Source organism: Elephantulus edwardii, unplaced genomic scaffold (genome assembly GCF_000299155.1).
Source record: "Elephantulus edwardii isolate Elephantulus edwardi_28Jun2011 unplaced genomic scaffold, EleEdw1.0 scaffold00075, whole genome shotgun sequence".
NCBI lineage: Eukaryota > Metazoa > Chordata > Mammalia > Macroscelidea > Macroscelididae > Elephantulus > Elephantulus edwardii.
In genome coordinates, this window is record NW_006399825.1 from 320,801 (window position 1) to 327,035 (window position 6,235).

Sequence of the window (6,235 nt, forward strand, 5' to 3'; positions counted from 1 at the left end):
ATATATCTATATATATCTAACAAATATATGTTGTTGTTGTTATTGATTGCTGTTGAGTTGAGCACGACTCATAGCAATCCTATGAACAAAAGGCCTGAAGTCTTTCTGTAACTATCATCATTTATCAAAGTTCACAGTTTCCAGAGGCATGTTGTTTAGGAAGTGGATGTCACTCCTGCTTCCAAAACAGATCTGTAGACATATATATCTTCTGTTAACGACTTGAACTTAATAAAATCCATCATACAGATCCAGTCATATTATTATTATTTTATAATTCATACTTTTAAGTCAAAGAAAGAAAAGATTTTAGAAGCGCAGGAGGACATTGCTGCTTTTATGGAGCTTCTAGTTCAAAAGGACAAGTGAATAGGTATACTTGTCTCTTCCTTATTGTACTTCTTTATTCTCCACCTCCTTTGAGGTGATAAGCAATCTATGAAAATTATATTACTAACCACTGGTGAGGAAAATATAGGAAAAGGGAACAAGAAAAGTGTGTGTCAATTTATGATAGTTTATTAATGTACCCTAGAATGGAGCCTAAAAAATTTTAAAAATTTTAAAAAAAATTTTTTTTAAAATTTAATGAAAATTTACAGAGACTTTGGCTTTCCATTCACTCATTGTTGTACACTTTCCTCCCAGCCCACCCCTTCCACCCTAGTTCATTTTTTTCTTTGAAAAGTAAAAGGAAATAAAAATAATAGTTTTCCATTGTTATACAATCCCTGTGGCCCCACTCTATCCCCCCCACCCACACTGCAGCCACTGCCTGCACCAGCCAGACCACTCCACTATGCAGCTTTCATTCTGGGCTCTTGTCATGACAATAATACCTAATCACATATTCCTCCTCTAAACAGTTCTCTCCCTCATCTGTTTCAATGAGTATACATTATTTATACCCTCTTAGTTTCCCCCAACTCTGATGTCAGACCTGCTTTACAACAGTGGCACTATGCAATATTTGTCCTTTTCTGACTGAGATATTTCACTCAGCATAGTTTCCAAGGTCGTCCATTTTGTACAATATTTCATGAGTTCCTTGTTTTTCAATGCAGCATAGTATTCCACTGTGTGAAGCTTCTCTAGCCATTTGTTTGTTGATGGACACTTGGGTGGTTTCCAACTCTTTGCTATTGTGAACAACGCCACAATAGAAATCCAATTGATTTTTATATGTTGATCTTGTATCCTGCCACTTTGCTGATATTCTGTTTTTCAATTCTATATTTAGCGTATAGAAGGCCACCAAATATAATTTCTTTTTCTATACTCTAAATTTTTTTCACTTCAAGATATTAAAAATATCTTCAGAAACCTAAAACAATTATTCATAAAACTATGATCTTCATCTAACGATTTTTCTTTTTGCATGTCATTTTAAGTTCTTATTTATAATTCTTTTGTATTACGTTCTTTTATTTGTTTTGTCTTATTTAAAAAAATTATTCACCTTGGTTTGGGAATATACACAGATATATGAAGACCAGTTCCTTTCTACTTATACAATTGAGTATAATTCTGAACCTTGTTCTATCCTGCACCATCCACACACTTCCAGACACACAAGAGCCCATTGCAGCAGTCACCATATCAATCCATCTAGTCAAAGGTCTTCCTCTCCTTTGTCGGCCCTCCAACTTTCTCACCATCAGGTCTCTCTCCAAGCAACATGTCCAAATTCTTGCCTCAAAACAGCATTCTGGCTGCACCCTTTCCAAGACATATCTGTTTGTTCTCTTGGCTGTCCATTGGATGTTTAGAGCCCATCTGTAACACCACAACTCAAAGGTGTCAGTTCTTTTTCTGTCATCTTTATTCATTGTCCAGCTCTCAGGTGCATAGAAAGTAATCAGAAAGACTCTGGCCTGAACCAGACACACCTTAGTACTCAACCTGACATTATCACAACTCCTCAATACTTTGGAAAGCTCCCTAGCTACAGATTTTCCCAGTGTGATTTGTCTCCTTATTTCCTGACTACTTGTACCAAGGGTCCTAATTATGGATCAAAGCAAGATGTAGCTGTTTATAGTTTCAGTCTCCTCTCCTTCCATCATGATGCAGTTCAGTGGTAAGAATCTTGGTTTTCCTGATACTGAGATGCAATTCATACCATAGGCTGCATTCCTTGATTTCCTGCAACAAGTGCTTCAAGTCCTGCTCACTTTCAGCAAGCAAGGTTGTGTTATCTGCATAACCAAGGTTATTTGTGAGTCTCCTTACAATCCTTATGCCACACTTCTGATACAGTTCAGCCTCTCAGATAATTTTGCAGTCTGAAATTGACTGAACATGGACTCAGGATGTGTTAATGATAATTGGTGACTGAAATTCAAAAAGTAGGAAACAGTGAAAAAAAGAGCGGTAGCTGGAAAATTTGGGTTTGGTGATAGAAATAAAGCTGGAAATAGAATGATTGAATTTTGTATTTACAATGGTTTATTCATGGCAAATACTTTTTCTAAAAGACACAAAATACTATTTTACATGTAGATTTCACTTGATGGGCTAGATAGGAATCAGATAGACTGCATTTGTGGACAAAATCATTGGAGAAGCTCAGTATTGGCAGTCGAAACTAGGCTGGGGCAGACTATGGGTCAGATCATCAGTTACTAATATGCAAGCTCCAATTGAGGCTGGAGAAAATGAAAATAAGTTCACTGGAACCAAAATATGATCTTGAATCAATTCCACTGGAATTTCACAATCATCTTAAGAATAGGTTTAAGGCATTGAACAGCAATGATAGAAGACCAGATGAGTTGTGGGATGATATCAAGAATATCATCTATGAAGAAAGCAAAATTTCATTATGAAAACAGAGGAGAAAGAAAAAAATTGAAAAGGATGTCAGAAGAGACTCTGATTGCACTGGCGTGTTGAGAAGCCAAATCGAAAGGAAAACATGTTGAAATGAAAGGGCTGAACAGAATTTCAAAGGGCAGCCCGGGAGGACAAAGCGAAGTATTATAATGGAAAAAGCAGAAAGCTGGAATTGGAGAATAAAAAAGGAAGAATTCAAGGTGAAAGAACTGAAAAACAAATTTAAGCCTCTTGTCAGAATATTGAAAGATACTATGGGCAATATATTGAATGCCCCAGAAAGCATTAAAAGAATATGGAGGGAATACACAGAGTCACTGTTCCAGAAAGAATTGATTGACACTGGAAAATTTCAGGAAATACCATATGAACAGGAGCCAATGGTAATGAAGGAAGAAGTAAATAAAAGCTGCATTGAAGGCATTGGTAAAATATAAGGTCCCAGGAATAGGTAGGATACCAATTGACTTGTTTCGGTTAACAAATGCAGCCTTGGATGCACACACCAGTGTATGCTAGGAAATTTGGAGGATGGCTGCCTGGCCAATGGATTGGAAGAGATCCATAATTTTTCCCATTCTCAAGAAAGGTGATCCAACTGAATGTGGAAATTATCAAACAACATCATTGATATCACATGCAAGCAAAATATTTCTGAAGAGAATTGAAAAATGGCTAGAACAATAGATAGATAGGTTGCTTTCAGAGGTTCAAGCAGAATTTAAAAGAGGCCATGGAACCAGAGATATTATTGCTGATATCAGATGAATCCTGATTGAAAGTAAGGAATATCAGAAGAATGTTTATTTGTGCTTTATTGACTATGAAAAGACATTTGACTGTGTGTATCATGACAAGTTGTGGTTGACATTGAGATAAATGGGAATCCCAGGGCACTTGATTGTGATCCTGAAGAACCTACACCTGGATCAGGAGGCTGTTGTGTGAACAGAACAGGGTAGCACTGCATGGCTTGGATTTGGGAAGGGAGCGCATCAAGGTTGTATTCTCTCTCCATACCTATTCAATCTGTATGCTGAGCAAATTATCCGAGGAGCAATGAATATGAGTTTGCATATTATCTGTTAGTGTCCCAACTCTTATTTTTATGTGTTATATACCTAGTAATGGAATTGCTGGATCAAACAATATTTCTTTCTTTAGTTTTTTTAAGGACTTGTTATAGAATTTTCCACAATGGTTGCATTTTTTCCACAATCCCTACAGCAGTGTATGACAGTTCCAATCTCTCCACACTGTCTTCAGCATTTGTTTTGCTCTGCCTTAGTGAGCCACTCTGTTATTGCTAATGGAAGATGGTATATCATTGTTATTTTGATTTTTTTTTTATCTTCCCATTGAATTCAGCCAATCTACTGCCAAGGACCACTTTGAAGTGCTAAGGAGCTAGAATGTCCCTTTGAAGACCTAGGTCTTTCTGACTCAAGTCATGGTATTTTTAATTGCTTTATATGCACGTGAAAATTGAATAGTAAATAAGGAAGATCAAATAAGAATTAATACCTTTGAATTATAGTATTAGTAAAGAATATTGAATATACCATGAGTTGCCAAAAGAAGAAACAAATCTGTCTTTGAAGAAACACAGACATGGTTTTCCTTAAAGACAATGATAGTGAAGCTTTGTCTCCCATGCTTTGGGGATATTATTAGGAGGAATAAGTCCTTGGAAAAGAGCAATATGCTGGGAAAATATATAGTGTCAATGAAAGAGAAGATGACCTTCAAGAAGATGGATTGACACAGTGATGCAACATTAACCTTATTAAATATTGCAGAGGTTAAGAATATGATGTAGGATTAGGCAATATTTTGTTCTGTTGTACATGGGATTATAATGAGTTGGCATTAAATCCGAAGGTCCTTAACACAACAATAATAACTAATGAATTAAAAGTATTATTCCATGTATTTATTGGCTGCCAGAATGTCTTCTTGGTGAAATGTTTGTTCATATTCTCTGCTTATTTTACAATTTGAGGTTTATTTTGTTGCCTGAGTATTGAAACTTTCTATAAATTTAAGATATTAGTCTCTTGTTTAATATGTGATCACCATTTTTTCCCTCCAATATTTAAATTTTTTTCCCCCCACCCTTTTGGAGACATCTTTTGATCCACATAATAATTTATATTTTAGAAATTTACATTAATCTAGCTTATCCTTTGCTGTTTATGTTTTGGTTATGATTGATTATTCATAACACAAATTAGGGGCCTAATGTTTGTCCTTATTTTTTCCCTTTTAGGATATTTATGTTTTTGGATGCTTTGCCAAAGATAAGCAGTTCATAAATGGATATAATTATTTCTGGATTCTTTATTTTGTTCCATGGGTATATGTGACTGTCATTAAACTACCAAGCTGTTTTGACAACCATACCTGTAATGTCTTGAAATGAGAGTCTGAGTTCTCTGACACTGATCATCTTCAGAAGTGCTTTTCTTATCAGAAGTAACTTTACTCTATATGAAGTTTGTTGTTATGTCCATCAAATTTATTCTGACTCAAAGCAACCCTATGCATACTTAGTGTTTGATTTTACCACCTCCTTTAAAAATATAGATTGAATCTGACTGAGATTGATTATATTAATAGATTTACTTGGTAAATCTATTTTTGGTTTCTATTATAAATGGTATTGCTTTCCTGGTTTTCCTTTCTGAGTTCTCTTTTTTGGTATAGAAGAATGCCACAGATTTTTTTTTTTAATTTCTTTTGTACCTTGCTACTTTTAAAATCCTCTTAGTTCTAGTAGTTATCTTGATCATCTCTGTGATTTGTATGTATAGAATAAAATATAAATTAGAATAGCTTTACTTCTTTTCATTTAGATGTCTTTTATTTCCCTTTCTTGTCTTATTGCTCTGGTTAGAATTCCCATTACAATATTCCATAAGAGTGTGAAAGTATCCTTAATTTTTAGTATCTCTCCATTGAGAATGCTTTTGGTAACTGGTTTCATGTATCTGTACTTCATTATGTGGAAGAATTTAACTTTTTTGTTGACTGACATAATCTTGTGGTTCTTTTCCTTTGTTTTATTTATGTTTTGGATTATACAAGTTGTTTTTCTGATTTGAACTTACCTAGTATGAATTCCATTTGAACTAGTTTTTAATAGGATGTTAAATTGTTTTGGCTAGGATTTTGTTGAACATTTTTGCTGCTAAGTTCAGGAAAGATATTGGTCCATAGTTGTCTTTTTTGTTGTTGTTGTTAAGATTGCCAAGCTTAGTATGATTTCTTCATATCTTATATTTCCATGTCTTTTCCATGTATATTCAAAGAAATGTTAATAGAAACATTTTCAATTTTTTTCCTTTTTTAAAAATAATTTTAATGAATATTTACAGAGAATTTGGATTTCCATTCATTC